The sequence below is a fragment of the Cervus canadensis genome, chromosome 21 (genome assembly GCF_019320065.1).
Source record: "Cervus canadensis isolate Bull #8, Minnesota chromosome 21, ASM1932006v1, whole genome shotgun sequence".
NCBI classification, from domain to species: domain Eukaryota; kingdom Metazoa; phylum Chordata; class Mammalia; order Artiodactyla; family Cervidae; genus Cervus; species Cervus canadensis.
This window is the reverse complement of record NC_057406.1, coordinates 34939018-34957526: the sequence shown is the minus strand read 5'-3', so window position 1 is coordinate 34957526 and position 18509 is coordinate 34939018. Positions and strand designations below refer to the sequence as shown.

General features: G+C 42.7%; 1 long non-coding RNA gene across 1 annotated transcript; it reads right to left on the bottom strand.

Moving 5' to 3' along the window:
• Positions 1 to 1069: 1069 nt before the first annotated feature.
• On the bottom strand, positions 1070 to 11263 carry LOC122424081. Its single transcript, XR_006264291.1, has 3 exons — positions 10774 to 11263; positions 6178 to 6226; positions 1070 to 1447 (listed from the first exon to the last, which is right to left on the bottom strand). It is a non-coding gene; the product is annotated as an uncharacterized LOC122424081 (long non-coding RNA).
• Positions 11264 to 18509: the final 7246 nt, after the last annotated feature.

The window sequence follows — 18509 nt, the reverse complement described above, 5'->3', positions numbered from 1 at the left end:
AGCCTGGACTTACGTTACATTTCTATAAGGGAGAAAATGGGACAAGTGGGTTGAGGAATTTTTTTTTTCTTATATATGGATTTAATTATATCAAATCTTGCAAAGCTTTTCAAATGAATTACACTCAGTTCTACACTAACAACTTACTTTTCTTGAAAAAAAATGAAGTAAAATGTAGATTGCCCAGGAAAAAGAGAGCAAAAGCATCATGCCCTGAGGGTCTTAGTTCCAGCAGTCTGACAACTCAGACATTTTCTGATGTGAATGTGTTACAAGGGAAAGCCTGCTGGACAGCGCTTGGGCTTCTAAGTATCTGCATTTTAATAGAGTCCACTTGAAAATCAGACTTTTCTAGACCCCAATAATGGGACTGTAATCATGGGCTGACCTGTGGTTGAGCTAATGTTTTGGATAATAGTCCTCATTTTCCTAGATGATCTTGCCACAGCTGTGTTCTCCTCAAAACTCCAATACTTCTTCTGATCTCTTTTGGCTTATGACTTTTTCCCTGTTTCAGTGAGAAAAAGAGAAGCAATCAGATGAGAACGGCCACAAATGTCAACCCCCAACTCTCCACATGACTGCATTTATCACCATATATCCTGCCTTCCCTCCATTTACCAAAGACGAATGGTCTCTGCTTCCGTTGAAGTCGAAGCCCCATACTTTATCATCCTCTTTCATCAGCTCACTAACATCATTTAACCTCCTCTCCTGTATCAACATGTCTTTCCTTTTCTACTGGACCATTTCCATCTGCATACAACTTTGCTGCAATTTCATCCATCTTTAAAACAAAAGAAAATGACAACCACAAAAGACAAGACACCCTCTGTTGACCTTACCTATACTATATTGCCATATTTCTCTATTCCTCTTTATAGAAAATGCCTCAAAAGAGTTCTCTTTAATCATCATTTCTTCCTCTTCTTTTCTCTTGACCTCATTTGCACACCAACTTTCATCCCTAGCACTCAGTGAAATAGTTCTTTTCAAAGTAACCAATAAATTCTGAGCTCTCTCTTCCTGGATGAAGCTGAGGCATTGAACATAGTTGCTCACCCTCTTCTCCTTCACTTTCTTCTCTTGGCTGCCAGGATGCCAAGCTCCTTGGCCATTGCCTGTCTTCTTTGATACTTCATCTTCATGTCCTCATCAATATTGGATGGCCCAAGTGTGGTGCTTCACCCTCTGCTGAATCTCTACTCTCCTAGAGATGTCATCTAGTTTCCTGTTTTTAAATAGCATCTTTTCACTGCATGTGTATCTCCAAACCAGATCACTCTCCTGAATTCCAGTCTTGCATAACCAACCACCTGCTTGGCATCTTCACACAGTTATTTCAGTCTTCTCGACCTTAACACATCACCTTGAACCTGCTCTTCATATAGCCTTCCCTCTCTCAGTAGATGTCAGCTTTATCCTTCCAACTTCTCAGAGCCAAAACCTTGAAGGCAGGAAAGGAAAAAGAAGACAAAAATAGTACCTATCTCATGGGCCTATTGCGTAGATTAAATGAGTCAATATTTGTCAAGAACTTGGAACAGTGCCTTGTATATAATTAGCACTATATAAACTTCTCTTAAATAATTAAAATAAATCATCTTTGGCTCTTCTCTTTTTCTCACGCTCTTTATCCCTAGTGGCTCAGATGGTAAAGAATCTGTGTGCAATACAGGACACTGGGGATCGATCCCTGGGTAGGGAAGATCCCCTGGAGAAGAAAATTGCAACCCACTCCAGTGTTCTTGCCTGGAGAATCCCATGGGCAGAGGAGCCTGGCAGACTACAGTCCATGGGGTCGCAAAGAATCAGACATGACTGAGCAACTAACAGTTTCACACTTTCAAATTTCTGTTAAATAATTAAAATAAATTGTCATCTTTGGCTCATCTCCTTCTCTCACACCAATTATCTAATCATTAGCTAATCATGTCTGCTCTTCTTTAGAAATAAAATGTATAAAGCATGGTGTCTTCTTGTCTGTCCCATTGCCTACACCCTGATCTAAGCCACCATCACCTCTTGCCTGGATTATTGCAATAATCCCAGCTTCTGTCCCCCAGCTTCTACCTCTGTCCTACTGCAGTCAGCCTTAACACAGCAACCAGAGTAATCTTGTTAAAACAGAAGTCAGATTGTATCACTTCTTTGCTCAAAACGCTTCATTCAGAGTGAAATCACAGGTCTTAAAATGCCCTGCAAGGCCCTTCATGCTCTACAAGCCACACCAAGTCTACGCCTCTGAACTAATCTCCACCATGTACCCTCTCCACTCCATGCCACACCCACTCACATGCCCTTCTTCCTCTTAAATGAATATACTGAGTGCTCCTGCCTACAATCCTTTCTGCACTGTGTTTTCTCTCTGCCTGGGTTGCTTTTTCCCAAAGGAGCTGCATGATCCCCTCCCTTGCTTCCTACAGATGTTGCTGCTGTTTAGTCCCTCAGTCATGTCCAACTCTTTGCGACCCCATAGACTATAGCCAGCCAGGCTCCTCTGTTCATGGGATTCTCCAGGCAAGAAAACTGGAGTTTCCTTCTCCAGAGGATCTTCCTGAGCCAGGGACTGAACCTGAATCTCCTGCATTGGTAGGTGGATTCTTTACCAACAAGCCACCTGGGAAGTCCACCTGACCCAATGCCTGTGTTTTAATATAGCATTTGTACTAAACCTCATCTTGTTAGAAGAGCTTTGGGCCTCCACTCCACATACAACGGTGACTGCCACTTCTATCATTCAAATTTCTCCTTTTCCTGCTTTGCAAGTTTTCCCAAAGTCCTAACAGACCAAACATCAACAATTATTTGTTTTGTGATTATCTCTCCCGCAACTGCAGACCCCATGAGGGCAGGAACTTTTGAATACAGCTGTGACTCCAATACCTAGAACAGTGTTTGGCACAGAGCAGTTGTTCAATACATATTGGCTGAAGAATTAACAAATGAAGCCTTATTACTAGCGCAGCTGCTCACTTGCTCCCTCATGAGATCGGCTTTCATGTGCATATAGCCCAAGGAACCCATATTTTGGAAACATTTTGAAACCTGAAATCCTTCATATTCCACTTGTGCTAAAGAAAAGAAAAAGATGTATTCCATGAGTGTGTGTTAAAGTTGTCTAAGTACATCTGATAAAGGCTCTCTTCAGCTTGTGAATATCCCACTAACAAATGGCCTGGTTACATAATGCATTTGTCTCTCTCAAACTACCCTGAGGTCTTTTGATTAGCAATGAAGCTACAAGTGCCAAAAGTACCAACTAGTGGATGAAGGGTTCAGAATCAGAAAAGGGTCAGAAATGAGAAATGGGTACAAGAACCTGTTTTGAGTAGATAGAATGAGTTATAGTGAAGACGTAATAACTTAAATGCTAGGCTTTAGGTTGTATAGTCCATGGAATATGGTTAGTTTTTTAAATCTCAATTGAGTAAACCACTAAAGATTGAGCAATCTTAATGAGCTGTGCTCCAAAGAGAACATAGTAAAGGTAAACTTCTTGCTTATAGCATCTTCTACTGATGAGAATTAAACACTATAGGCATTTTCTTAATAATGGCTACACTGAAATATAATTTTTGTGTAATAGAACTTATCTATTATAATTACACAATTAAATGACTTGCAGCAAATTTAGAGTATTGAGAAAGCATCACTACGTTCACAGGTTGGAGAAATTCCCTTCTATTATTTGTGTGGTTAAATTTTTAATTATGAATGACTGTGATGTTTTGTCAAATGCTTTTACTGCTTCTATTGAGATGATCATGTGGTGCTTGTTCTTCATATTTTAAGTTGATTTTCAGATCTTGAACCAACTTTGCATTCTTGTGATAAATCTTACCTTGTCTTCATTTTTTATGTCGCTGGATTCAATTACACTAAAATTGTCTTAATTATTATCGTGTCCATAATTATGAAGGTTATTGGTCTGTAGTTTTCTTTTCTTGTGAGGTATTTGTTTGACTTTGGTATCAGAGTAATACTGGCCTCATAAAATGAGTTGGGTAGTGTTCCCACTTCTACTTTCTGGAAGATTTTGTGAAGGATTGTATTACTTTTGTAAATATTAGATAGAATTCACCAGTGAAACCCTCTGGACTTGAGTTTGTCTTTGTGGGAAGATTTTTAATTACTAATTTAGTTTTTTTATTTATTATAGATCTATTTCAATTTTCTATCTCTTCCTGAGTCAGTTTTGGTAATCTGGAACTTTCTCAAAATTTGTCCATTTAACCTAAGTTGTTAAAATTATGGGCATACAGTTATTCATAAAATTCCCTTTTAATCCTTTTAATTTCTCAAGGAAGAAAATTAGCTTTCAGCCTAAACTTTGCACCATTTTTTATTATGTGCATGTATTGTATTGATATAAAAATGTTTAAGTTTATAGTTTTTTCAACAAGTGAAGAATCAGTGCTTTCCACATGCTTAGTACTAAAATTGTACCAATCAATATGACCTAGATATTTATCCACTTTTCTTTGAAGAAGTCATGTGTGCTAAACAATAAAATAGGTACTGTGCTTTACTCCTCTGATATAGAAATCAAATAATTTTCAATGCTGTCTCATTAAAAAAAATTCTCCTGCCCCCCACAGCTATTTTTACTCCTTTTAAGATGCCTGGCCTGGTCTGGTAGTCACTCAGTCGTGTCCGACTCTTTGCAACCCCATGGACTGTAGCCCACCAGGCTCCTCTGTCCATGGGATTCTCCAGGTAAGAATACTGGAGTGGATTGCCATTTCCTTCTCCAGGGAATCCTCCCGACCCAGGGATTGAACCCAGGTCTCCCGCATTGCAGGTGGGCGCTTTAACCTCTGAGCCACCAGGGAAGCCCTTTAAGATGCCAGTGAGTATGAATCCAGAATGCCGTTTTTATATTGGCTTCCTGCGGTTGCTGAGTCAGTTTCTCCAAACCAAAACCAAGGTATTGACAGAGCTGCCCCTCTCCAGAGGTTGTCAGGAAGAGCCCATTCCTTGCCTCTTTCAGCTTCAATGGCTGCCAGCACCCCTTAGCTTGTGGCCACATCACACCAACTGCTGACTCAGTGCTCATACTGTCTTCTCCTCCTCTGTGTCAAATGTCCTTCTCCTGTCTCTTACAGGAATGCATGTGATTATGTTTAGGGCCTATCCAGATAATCCAGGATGATTACTCAAGGTTCCTCACTTAATCACATTTGCAAAATCCTTTTTTGCCATGTAAAATAACATTCATGGGATCTGGGGATTAGAAAATGGATATCTACTGGGGGCCAGTGATCCATCTCCCAAACTTCAGTTCTTTAGATTTTTAGTCATTGAGTTAACTTCCAATGTCTGTTTAAGTGAAGGAACTATCTTTGAGGTGAAAATGAAATTTAAAAATCTGTTATTTAGGGCTCAGAATCACTGTGAAATGGAGGAGGAAATGGCAACCCACTTCACTATCCTTGCTGGGAAAATACCATGGACAGAGGAGCCTGACAGGCTATAGTCCATGAGATCGTGAAGAGTTGGACACGACTGAGCTACTGAGTGCACCACTGTGAAATTGAAGTATGTGATGGCAGAAAGTGTCCACATTTTTTAGAGTTAAGCATTTTGCTTAATTAGAGTAGCTTCTCCTACTCTTTATACTCTCCCTATCTTATATAATGTTCAACTTCTTTTTACTCCTTTAAAATATTTTGTATTTCATTAATGTCTTTAAGTTGGCAAAGGATTAATATAATGAACTGAATAAAAATATATCTACATGAAATTCATGTCTTCGTTTATTCTTTGTTAATAACTACGTTGCTCAAGTCCATCATAGTCTTTCTTCAAATGTTAACTTTGTTTTATAAAAAGGTATGTGTTTGACTTTTGTACATATTTGCTTTAGACAACAAGAAATTCTGTGGATATGGAGTCTCTGTTTACCTGTAGTCTGAAAAATGCCTCTAATCACTAGGTGTTTAAAACTTCATCCTTTTACAAGAATAGCATTATGTAATTTTAGCTTTATTAGACACAATCACAGTTCATAATAAAAATCATCTCCCTTTTCTGTCAGATTTTCCTTTCATTAAAAGTTTTGAAAGAAAATAAAGAAAGGAAGGAAGGAGGAAGGAAATAAAGAAAAGAAAGAAAGGGACATAGAAAAAGGAGTATTTAAAGGTGTTTCATAGGTCAACACCCCAAAACATTTACTTGTTCAAGTCCTTTCATTGACTGGATCTTCCAGCTTGGTGCCAATGTCCTGGAACAAAGAGAAACCATTGTGGTTAAACAAGTGAGTAAAACTGAAGGTTCTCGTCTGGATCTCAGAGGGAGACCCGGTACTCTCTGCAAATATGGATAAACCACGCCACTTGTAAATTACTGGTTACTGGTTTCTTAAACCAAGTCGTGCCTTCTCTTAATGGATATGTAAGCCCTGGGGACTTAGTGAGAAAGCCATCTAGCTTTCTCTTCCCTGTTGTGTCCCTGTTCTAGCCATAACAAAATATCTTAACAGTTGGCTTTGAAAGATTAATGTCCCCCATGACTTGTGTGTGGATGGCGCTATTCCATTTCAGGTATTAATTTTATAAAAGGGCTTCAAGGAAACATTTGCCTTATTTTGAAACACAGCCCTTCTTCTTGCCTTTCCGAGAAAGAGTTCAACCTTCTAAATATCAAATCTAAAGTAACATGCAATTATAAAAAGTATATTCGTAACTCAAGCTCTGTTTCTACTCTATGTATCTTCCTTATGTGTGTGTGTGTGTGTGTACATATGTCATGTGTGGGAATGAGAAACAGAGGCAGACTTCCTATGACTGCACTGCTTACAAACACTCCAGTATCTCCCAAACTCTTTTCCCTGGTCAGATCCCACTGGGAGCTGACCTCAACTTACCTCCTCACGCCTATCTGGTAGCAGCCTGCCCGGACGGCATTCTGATCAAGATTCCTTCATCTTCTTTCTCTGATTGCCTAACCTCACTGTTGGGTATGAACTCTTGCCGTTCCTCCTGCCTGGAATGCTTTCCCTCAAAAAAATCATTGCATGGCTAATTTCTTCTCATTACTAAGGTCCCAGATCAAATGGTATGTCTCAAAAGAGGTCTTCCATTATTATCTCAATGTTGCCCTGCCCCTTCCCTCTCTCCCAAAAGACTCTGCTCTTCATAATACTTACTGCTATCTCAAATGCTTTTATTTGCTTATATTTCATTGTCTGTTTCTCCTGCATGAATGTAAGTTTTGTTACTCTCTATACAACCTGCTCCTAGAATGATGACTAACACAAAGTAAGTATTCAATAAACATGTATTAGGAGTGTTAAATCTTTTACATTTCCTTTTCCTCTTGCTCTTGTTTCTCCCACCCCCCACCCCAGTGGCTCAGCAGTAAAGAATCTGCCTGCAATGCAGGAGACGTGGCAGGAGACTCAGATTTGACCCCTCGGTCCGGAAGATCCTCTAAAGGAGGAAATGGCAACCCACTCCAGGATTCTTGCCTGGAAAATCCCATCGACAGAGGAGCCTGGTGGGCTACAGCCCATGAGGTTGCAAAGACTTGGATACGACTGAGCCACTAAACAACAAACAAGAGGCATAATTGTTCTGGAAAAGCTCAGAGCATTCAGAGATCTGTGGATTCAGTTATGATAAAAGGCACCTCAGAGCTAAGATCAGTTAAGGGCTTGAAGGGCTAATACCTTGAACACTTGGGGATCTGGCAAGAGAGATCTTCCACCTACCACATTCCCATCCATCCACCCCAATCTTGGCTGGCTTAGTATAGCCAAGAAACAGCTTCCTAGTCACCTCTTCCCTAAAAGATGCTTGGACAATGGAGTACAAAAATAATTTAATGATCCAGGCACTATTGGCCATGTCTGGTAGATGAGCTTTGGGACAGCGTGAATAGGCAAGCTGAAATGATGGCGCGCACTCACACAGCCATGTTACAAGCTCCCTGACCCTCTGCCTCACTGCAAAGGGGTTGCCTGGCTGAGTTACTCCAGGTAGGGGTAAGGCTGGGCAGAAGAGCCAGCTGTGGGGACTGCCTCCTTCTGGAGCTGTGTTCTTCTTGTCTCAGAGGAGAAGAGCGGAAATGGAAACTTCTAGCTAAATAAAATTGAAAGGTGAGTAGCAGGGATAGTGGTGGTCCTGTCTTTCTGCACCAGGCTGAATCACTTTCATTATCGCTCAATTTGAGTTAGGTTACAAGCAGTCAGCTTGTCTCTTCGGTGTTTTTTTTCTCCTTTCAGTTGGTGTCCAAAAGTCTAGAAATTGATATAATTTAAAGTTAATGAAAAGAAAGTTCAGCAGCTGCATCATATTTCATGCCATTCTTTCCTTGTCCTCGGTCAGGCCTCTCCCAGCTCCCCCCAGCCTTCTGTTGTGTTGCCAAGGGCACCACACGGAGCAGAGGAGCCTGTTCTGAGACCGTGGCAGGCTTCCCCATGGCTGATTTCACATTATTCACTTGCTCAGCAGGAGATAAGCAGGAACCGGTCCTTGTTTCATGTTGAACAGGTGAGCCATGTTTCTGTTTTGGTGGCTTTGACCGATGATGGTGCCTGTTTCTGTTTTACCTACTAACTCCAAAGTCTGATGTGTTTTGGCTTTAAGTTGCATGTTTGATTCATCTGTCAAATGCAGTGGGGAAAGACAATCCTGACCGCTTTGGAAAGAGTTTATGCAGTCCACCAGCTTACCCAGTCATTGTGGGTGTCACCTGTTTGCACTGGTGGTTGTACACAAGACAAAGATGAAATAGCAGAAGCAGTGGACGTTTCTCCTGCAGCATGGTTCCATGAGCATCACAGAGATTCCTAGATCACTGTTTTTCTTCCTAGCATAAGATGGCCTTCAGAATCTGCTGCTGTCAGGCCCATTAACGGCCACTGGAAATTTTCTTTAGCTCCTCTCCTGACTTTTTTGTGTTATGTTATACTTCCTGAGAGATCAACAACAACCCTTCTGAAGGCAAAAAACTAACACAATACTAGAAAGAGTGATGACTTGATGAAGGGGAGAAATATCTCATTATTTGCATACCAGACCTCTTCATGCATCTAAAAGGGCTGGCTCTGAAATCCTGGTGCTCTTTAGAAGTATCAGGATGTAGCTCCGCAGAGGATAAGCCCAGGTTTGAAAAGGGAATCACCAAAGTGACAGGAAGATGACTGGGAAGAAATAACTACTGCTTATTGACAAGGAGCATTTGGAGCTTACTGTTCATCATTCAGTTGTGTCCGACTCTGTGTGACCCCCATGGACTGTAGCCCACCAGGAGAATTCTGTCCATGGAATTCTCCATGCAAGAAAGACACAGTGGGTTGTCATTCCCTTCTCCAGGGGATCTTCCCCACCCAGGGATCAAACCTGGGTCTCCCACACTGCAGGCAGATTCTTCACCACGTGAACCACAAAGGAAGCCCAGCATTTGGAGCAGTAACCCCAAATAGGAAGACTTGAGGGTGGTGGGACTGTCATTCCTGTTGTAGTTCTCATATCACACTGAGAAAACCCAGTGTATATCAGATACACAGAGGCTTGTTATATTAACCAGAGGCCAGACTTTCATCTAAAAGTTTAAAGTCTACCAGAAAATTCTCTAAGAAAGCATGTTTTGGAAACTGTTCTCTATTTTGAATGTTAATTGTGAACAAGTGTGCCTTGATGGTTTAAATTTCGGTATAGGGTTAGGAGAAAGGGTTCCTCTTGTCCAGTCAAGATATCACTGTGTTGTTTTCCTGAGCATCTGGTTGAACATGATAAAACAGTTCCCTTCTTCTTCCATCTTTGGCTTATATTTCCAGATTTAAAGTTGGGCTGGGAAACAGGGTTCATTACAGGTAATGAGAATAATTAGCACAGATTGATCCTTTAGAATGTTCTAGGCACTGTTTCCAGCACATTACAGATACAAACTCTTACAATCTTCACAACAACTCTGTGAGGTAAGTGCTCTTATTAAGTTTATGGATGAAGGGACGTAGGTATAGAGTAGTTAAGGAATTTTTCCTAAGAATCTATAGTTGGTTGTTGCTGTTGTTTAGTCACTAAGGAAGATCCCCTGGAGAAGGAAATGGCGACCCCCTCCAGGATCCTCACCTTGGAATTTCCATGGATAGAGGAGGCTTGTGGACTACAGTCCATGGGGTGGTAAAAGAGTCAGACATGACTTAGCGACTAAACCATACGACCTGATAAATGGCAGCAAAATCTAGACTTGGACCCTCAGCAATCCCATGGGTTCTGGAGTCTGTGTCTTTAAGTGAGGCCAACAGCAGCTCCTGGAGGATTCCAGTCCCCAGGGTCATCTCATCAGCGCCAAATGCACATTGTCCAGGGGCTATTTATTCTGCCCCTCTGTGTTCCCCAGCCACTTAGAGCTGCTCCTCTTCAAGCAGGTTCTTGGGTTCCCCTGAATCACTCTTTCCTTTCCTCTGCTTATTCAGGGTCATTGAGGTTGGGAGCACATGAGTAACTTTTATTTTATTCGTTTTTTTTTTTTTTTTTACCAAAAGGAAGTGTAGAAGAAATGTCCTGGAATATATTAGCAAAATGAATGTGGGGTTTTCAGCTTGTTCCGGAAAAATACAAAACCACCCTTACTCTCCTTGAGAATATGGAATGGGGATTTCCAATTTGTTGAAGTCAGAAAGTATGTCATTGCAGATTCCAATCAAACAGTGAAATAAGGCATAGAGTAAAAAAGCAAAACAGAAAGAACTTACGCCAAAGACAAGTTAAGTAGAGGAAGGATAGAGAAGTTGAGTTGAGTAACCTTGAGCAAGTCACTTACCCTCACGTGGCCTCAGCTTGGTTTTCTGTTAAAGGAAACAGGTTGGACAAGAGGCTTCCTTCCAGCTAAAATGCAATGATGTTAAGATAAAGAAGCAAATGCTAAGGAGAAAGATTTGGGAGTGAACTACAGAAATTGTAAAACATTTTCTTTTCCCTTTTCATATTTTTTCCTTATTACAGTAAAACAAGTGTACTGAATAACTGATCCTGTAAATAACAAGACTCTATAGTTAAAACCTGAGAGCAGACAAACATTTCTCCTTTTGGATTTGTGTCAAGGGCCCTGACTGTACTTGGAAAAAAATGCAAGGTTGTAGAGTGTGGAAGAGAGTATAATCTGGGGGGTCAGAGAACAGAAATACTATTTCTAAAAAAAATTTTTTTTAATCTGATAATTTCATTAAAACAACAACAACAACAAAACCACCTGAAATCTACTCTCGCGAAAGAATACACCAACCTTCAGTAAATCCTAGGTTTCCATAGAACATAGTGTAAAAAAAAAAAAAACCCTGACCTTCCAAGTCTTTTTCCTCCAGAACTGCTTTTGGAGGAAAGAATACAAAATACACAGTACAAAGCTCTGCGGGCCCATATCCTGTCCCCACTCTTAGCCCCGCCCCATTGTGCGTCTTCCTCTATGTGAAAAGAAAGCGTGGAAAGAGAGTGAACTTAGGGTAGAAGGTGAGGTGGTTTAGAGTCAGGGTTAGTCCTGGGTGCTGGTGGTTTAGTCCCTAAGTCATATGGGACTCTTGTGACCCCATGGACTGGAGCCTGCCAGGCTCCTCTGTCCATGGGATTCTCCAGGCAAGAATACCGGAGTGGGTTGCTATTTCCTTCTCCAAGGGGTAGTCCTGCTATGCCCTATTTCTACAGTTATCGGAGTCACGGGTGTGGCTTGGAATGTCTGCTGGTGGTCAGATGAGATCTCAGTACATTCCTCCTAAAGAAAAGGAAGGAACTGCCCCCTAATCAAGTAGTTCTCTTCTTGTCTGTAATTAATTCCTATTTTTAATGCACAAGCATGCTGTGAATATAAATCTCATCTGTCTCAGCTCTTCAGAGAACCCAAGATGTCAATTTATAGAACTCTGCATTCATAAGCCCATTTATAAGCCTGCAAGGAGGCTTGCATCTTAAGCCCATTCTGGCACCTGCCCATGGGGCCTCTGGGGCCAGCAACATGGCCTGGTAAGAACAGCTTTGAAAAAGTCCTCTGCAGATTTTATCTCTTGGCTTCTAGGGCTGACCTTGGCTATCTAGACATGGATCCAAAAAGTTCAAAGATCCATTTGCTTTGAGCCATCTTACTGTAACACAGAGGTCCCTCCTAGGGCTTTGCCAAGGCCTTGTCCCTGTGTGGAGCCTGGTGCTGGGCACTGGCTCAGAGCTGATGGATGGGGAGGAAGAAAGCAGTTCTTCCAGCTGGGTTTTAAAGAAGAAAGAAGTCACACGTAACTGTGCAAACACTTAGTTCATAAACCATCCAGAGTCTCCAAAGCAGAAATGGTGGTTTCCCTTCCCAGTGTGTTCTGCCCATGATTGGAAGGTCTTTGTGACTCTTTTACCCCCTCAAAGCCTACATGAGGCTTTTTTTTTTTTTTAATAACCTGGAGTCCTCTATATCTATAGGAGTAGAGGAGTGGCCCATGGGGTGGCTCTGGGCTCTAAAAATCTTCCTCTGGCCCTGGCACGTCATTTCCCAGGTCAGTGAGCCTCAGGCTTCCCACATGCCAGGACTGCAAAGCCCTGAGTAGAGATCGTGGCTGGGAAATAAACACAACAATATCATCTGAATTGCACTTCCAATGTTTGTAAGGGGCAGAGGGATCACTGTTTCGTACTTAGGCTCCAAGAGTATTATTGTTGTTGTTCAGTCGCTTAGTCGTGTTTGACTCTTTGTGACCCTATGAACTGTAGCACGCCAGGCTTCCCTGTCCTTCACCATCTCCCAGAGTTTGCTCAAACTCATGCCCATTGAGTCCATGATGCCATACAACCATCTCATCATCTGTCGTCCCTTTCTCCTCCTGCTCTTTCCTAGCATCAGGGTCTTTTCCAATGAGTTGGCTCTTTGCATCAGGTGGCCAGAGTATTGGCACTTCAGCTTTAGCATCAGTCCTTCCAATGAATATTCAGGATTGATTTCCTTTAGGATTGACTGGTTTGATCTCCTGGCTGTCCAAGGGACTCTCAAGAGTCTTCTTCAGCACCACAGTTCAAAAGCATCAATTCTTCAGTGCTCAGCCTTCTTTATGATCCAACTCTCATCATCTGAATTGCATTTCCAATGTTTGCAAGGGGCAGAGGGATCACTGTTTTGTACTTATGCTCCAGAGGACAGAAATTATTGATATCTGTGTTGCTACACTATGATTTGTTATAAGAATTACAAGTGCTACCACCGTTTTCCTGGTTTCCTGACTTTTCCCTAAATTTCAGTTTCTTGTAGTTTATACTCATCAATGGGTTTCCCAGATGGCACTAGTGATAAAGATCCCTCCTGCCAATGCAGAAGATATAAGAGATGCAGTTTTGATCCCTGGATTGGGAAGATCCCCTGGAAGAGGGCATGGCAACCCACTCCAGTATTCTTGCCTGGAGAATCCCATAGACAGAGGAGCCTGGTGGGCTACAGTCCATAGGGTTGCAAAAAATCAGACATGACTGAAGCGACTTAGCGCACATGCACACACTCACCAACTTTATCATCATCAGTTACATAGCATTGACCATAGGCACCATTCTGAACCTATTACAGACAATCATTTGTTCATTTACTCATTGGTTTAGTCTTCACAAAAACCTTATAATTACCCTTCAGATAAGGAAACAATCAGAGAGGCACAGCAAGGGTATTTGGCTTGCCCAAGGCCACACACTGGAAATCAAACCCAGGCAGCCTAATTTTAGAACCATGAATTTAATGACCATTATATATATAATGGTACATATACATTATATATATACATATATATATACATATGCATATACACGCACACATATATGGCCTCTCAAATGCATATAAACACTGAATTCAAAGGGTCCTTAAAATAGCTTTCTGGGATTTCTCAAACCTACTCAAACAGGACTGTGTTTTGCATATTACTTTAATGCATATACTTAAAATATGTAGTCCAAGCTTAAGAATTTTTTTCATTAAGTTTTATTTTTATTGTTACCTTAAAATAATAATTTTATATTTCAAATCCACTCCCATCTACTGTTCCTTAACTTCCCTACTTTTGACTCTGTCTCCAAAATACCCCAAGCTGGAAGTATTTTTAGTGATAGAAGAGAACAGGAGACAAATAAAAAGGGACAGTCACAACATTAGCAATCTGTTGGTTTGGTAAATTCCCATGATTTACAGTTGAAAGAATTTTTTTCTTATAATTCAGATAAGATTATTTAATATTCTGGAAAGATGGGGATTCTACAATTGCCCTTGGTAATCTCTTCCATATTCCATATCTTGCACATTAACAGTTGGGAATGCCATTCTAATAAGTATTTTCATTCCTTCCTAGGCAGCAAGTTAGCATTAGAAAAAAAAATGGATTTATAATGACACTTCCATTAGCTATAATGAGTTGCCTTTTTAGTTGTTCTTACAGTACAAGTAGCCCTCATCCACTTCTGGCTGCAAGTTGTATTCAAATAAAACAGAAACAATATGATGTTCTCAGTTAAGGTAGACTTGAACTCCGCTTTGTCTCCTGGAAATTGGAAACCACAAGAAGCTAAACTTTTTTTCTTATTATTTCAAGGTTGGTTGCGATTTTAAAATTACGTGCCCTAAAGTTTGTAATGCAGGCGTGTAGCTCCCGGTTCTTGTAGGGGCTCACAGATCCTTGTAAAATCACTCTTGTGAAGCCAGAATGGAAGCCCTGTTCTGCTCCCAGCTTTTTCTAACTGAGCTGATATGATGAGACCTGGAGGGATATTTGGGCTTCTCAGGTGGCATTAGTGATAAAGAACCTGCCTGCCAATTCAGGAAACATAAGAGATGCGGGTTTGATCCTTGTGTCAGGAAGATCCCCTGGAGGAGGGCATGGCAACCCACTCTACTATTCTTGCTTGAGAATCCCATGGACAGAGAAACCTAGTGAGGCACAGTCCATAGGGTCGCAAAGAGCTGGACACGACTGAAGTGACTTAGCATGCACACGGAGGCACATTTGCACACGAGACTCGGCACAGCACAGTTTCTTACACACTTAGTTTGGTTGCTGCTGTCCAGAGACACACAGATACTGCACTTGGTGGACTGGTATCTGGTACAAAGACCTCAAGTAAATGGCAGAGGGTAGCAGGCACAGGGGGAGGCAGCCCCTCACCTCTTCTCTCCAGGCTGCCGGGGAACACTTCAGGAGGCTGTTGGAGTTGGCTGCATGTCACCAAGTTTAGGGAGGGTCCCTTCTGAAAGCTTCGCTGAGGGCTCCCATGTCACCAAGCAGGGACAGAAATGTACCTCCAACTGAAACTAATCACATATTCGTCTCAAGCGAGAAAACGTCTGCTGCAGAAGAGATGAGTAAGAGCCTTGAGGGATCCTTGGAAGAAGAAGAGGTCCATGGGGAAGAACGAGCAGGCTGAAGCAGGCTGTCCCTTCTCTCTCTCCAGCACCTCTCCCCCGGGCGGCTCTGGCAGCAGAACCAGATGTCACCTAATGCAGTGTTTTATTTGTCCTGGTCTACACCCCTGCCTTATATAGCAAAAGCTCCTTGGCAACACCCTGCAGAGGTTCTTCTCATTTTTAAGTGAATCCAAGGAGGATTTTTTTCTGGAGATACCAGCTTAAACTAATTCCCAACAGGGCTAATCGGGGATTCATAGACAATAAAGATGGAGAAGACCTTACCAATGGGTTTCTGTCATTCTGCTCAGAGGGTTCTCCAGTCTGGGGCAGTGATCACAGTTCTTGGCATCGTGGGCTATTAACAGGAGCCTTGAAATAAATCCGGCTCAGTGAGATAAGATCAACTGATTTCACTGCCTGGGTATCTCTCCACTGGTGACCAGACGCACACACCTTCCATTTTCATCAGTTGTTTATCAAAATCAGATTAGTAGGAGAATCATCCGATGGAGTTGTTTATGCCTGTCTCAATCTTGAATTACAAATGACTTTCTTGTGCTGTTTGAGCAAAACACCGTGACCTATAGATGAACCAGGCTTTGTATTTCCTGCACCGTGCCCTGAACTTATAATTCCCCAAAGACCACAGGTGTTAAGTCTTGCTGGAATTGGGATCGTTGATCTGAGTAAGATAGGTGAGGCTCACTCCTTGGGGGCTGTGGCTAGGTGGGTAATAGATTCCATCTTTGTGATAAGTCATAAGTCACGAACGGGTTATTTTGAGCTCTCCCAAGTGGAACACAATGGAGCATTTAGTAGGTTGTGTGGTTACGTAAGACATCTCTTTCCAAACAAAGAGGAGGCAAGACACCCAGCCAAAGGATTGAGCCCAGGAGGCTGTGTGGTCTGGTGGTTCCAGGGAGAGATGTGGGGCCAGAGCTTCCTGGGTTCAGCTACCAGCCGAGACTCTGACTCAGGGGGAGTGGAGCCAAGTCTCTTGGCTTGAGGCAGAAAGGCCGTAAAACCCAAGAGAGAAAACCACAGGTCTGTGCTCAAGGACTCTGGGGGGAAAGCACATTTTGGAAATAAAAAATTAGAAAGAAGATCATCCTGTTAAGTTACAATTTGGGCCTTTTTTCAATAAGACATGAGCATTTTTTTCCTGCTTATTGCCTGACACGTTCTCCCCTGGGCATCAGGGTGAAGCCAAGCCAGGCTCCGAGGGTGTTCTGTGTGGGATGAATAGAGGAGCCCGGGGTCTGAGCGAAGGCAGTCAACCTTGGTGAGTTGTCACAGGCAATGCTCAGGGAGCCTGGCACTGGGGGCAGCGAGGTTCCGCATGGATTCTTCCCTTTGCCTCCCCATTCTGTCTTCCACAATAAAGAGCCCTCTGAGATGGTGGGAGGAGAGAGCCCTTCCCACAGACTCTGCATGCTTCCCTTCCACGAGTCTGAGTTGGCGTTTGCTCAGCTGTAACCGGCAGCCGCAGCCTCCACAAACCTACGCGGGTTCCCAAGCCACAGCCGGAGTCAGGGCCCAGGGCAAATGTTCTCCACGTCCCGCAAGCTCTGAAGCTCTGCTTCCTCTGCCCAGACAGAGTAGGTGGCTGCCCACAGGGTTGGGTTGGAAGGCCAACCGGGCCAGTCTCCCCTCTTTGGCATCATGCCCCCTTTCTCTGGACCTGAGACATTTTCTGATCTTTAGAAATAGCCTGTGAAAATGAAAACCATACTTTCAGGCATCTCTGTGTTTAAAGGAAATCAAACCTGAATATCAACCATTAATATTCATTGGAAGGACTGTTGCTGAAACTGAAGCTCCATTACTCTGGTCGCCTGATGTCAAGAGTCAACTCATTGGGAAAGACCCTGATGCTGGGAAAGATGTAGGGCAGGAGGAGAAGGGGACGACAGAGGATGGGATGATCAGATGGCATCACTGACTCAATGGGCATGAGTTTGAGCAAACTCTGGAAGATGGTGAAGGATAGGGAAGTCTGGTGAACTGCAGTCTATGGGGTCACTGAACAACAGCTGTATTCAAGGTCTTGACCCAACCCTGCACCCTGCACCAGAGTGAACAACACCTTAGGTGAGCCTCGTGGGAATGGGCCAGGACACGAAGGAGGGGCAGGTTTGGCTGTGGAATGGGATGGGGGTGGGGAGCTGTCTCTTCTCTGGAAGAGTAGAGAGCCCAGGAGAGAGATATACATCTCAGAAGTAGAGGTGATCTTCTTGGACATTTGACCTAGAGTTGTCAGGTCAACTTCAAAATCTTCAAAATCTGGCACTGTGAGGGTTGTGCCAGGATGGCTGCTCTTACTCTAAGCCAAGCTGGGCCAAGCGGAACCCAGCTTCTTTCTCACAGCCCCCTCATCCAGGGCCCAGATACACTCAAGATGTCTCTCCTCGCTACGTCTGTCCAAGGACACGTTCCCAGCTGCTGGATTCATAGCCAAGCTCAATGTCCACAGTGTAAACTTCTCTATAGTAAAATACATAAATGCGCTCTCTCCTTTCAGTTGTATAACCATCCTTTGGTCACTTTTATTGCAATCTAAGAAAAAAATGTAATAAAAAATCGGAAATCCACTCTTGCCCATAAAAGTATCTGAGGGAACATTGCCTACTTTGTAAGAATATGTGAATTCTATCCTGAAGGAAAGAGACGTAAACATAATCCACTGAGGCTGGTGAGAACTTTAATCCCATAATGTTCAGACTCTGGTTCCTCTACTACTGACAGTTCACTCTGCTGACACACCATTTTCACATCCTCCCTAGGTACTAACAGTCTGTTAAACATGGGCTTTGGAAGATGTGGGCTTCCCAGGTGACACTAATGGTTAAGAACCCGTCTGCCAATGCAAGAGACATAAGATATGTGGGTTCGATCCCTGGGTCAGGAAGATCCTTTGGAGGAGAGCATAGCAACCCGCTCCAGTATTCTTGCCTGGAGAATCCCATGGACTGAGGAGCCTGGTAGGCTCCATAGGGTCACATAGGGTCACATAGGGTCCATAGGGTCACAAAGAGTTAGACATGACTGAAGCAACTTAGCAGCAGCAGCAGCTGGGAAGATATTGGGAGACGAATCGTAAGATTACAGTCATCTTCTCCGGTCACAAGAGCCATTGCTTCTTTGGACCTCGA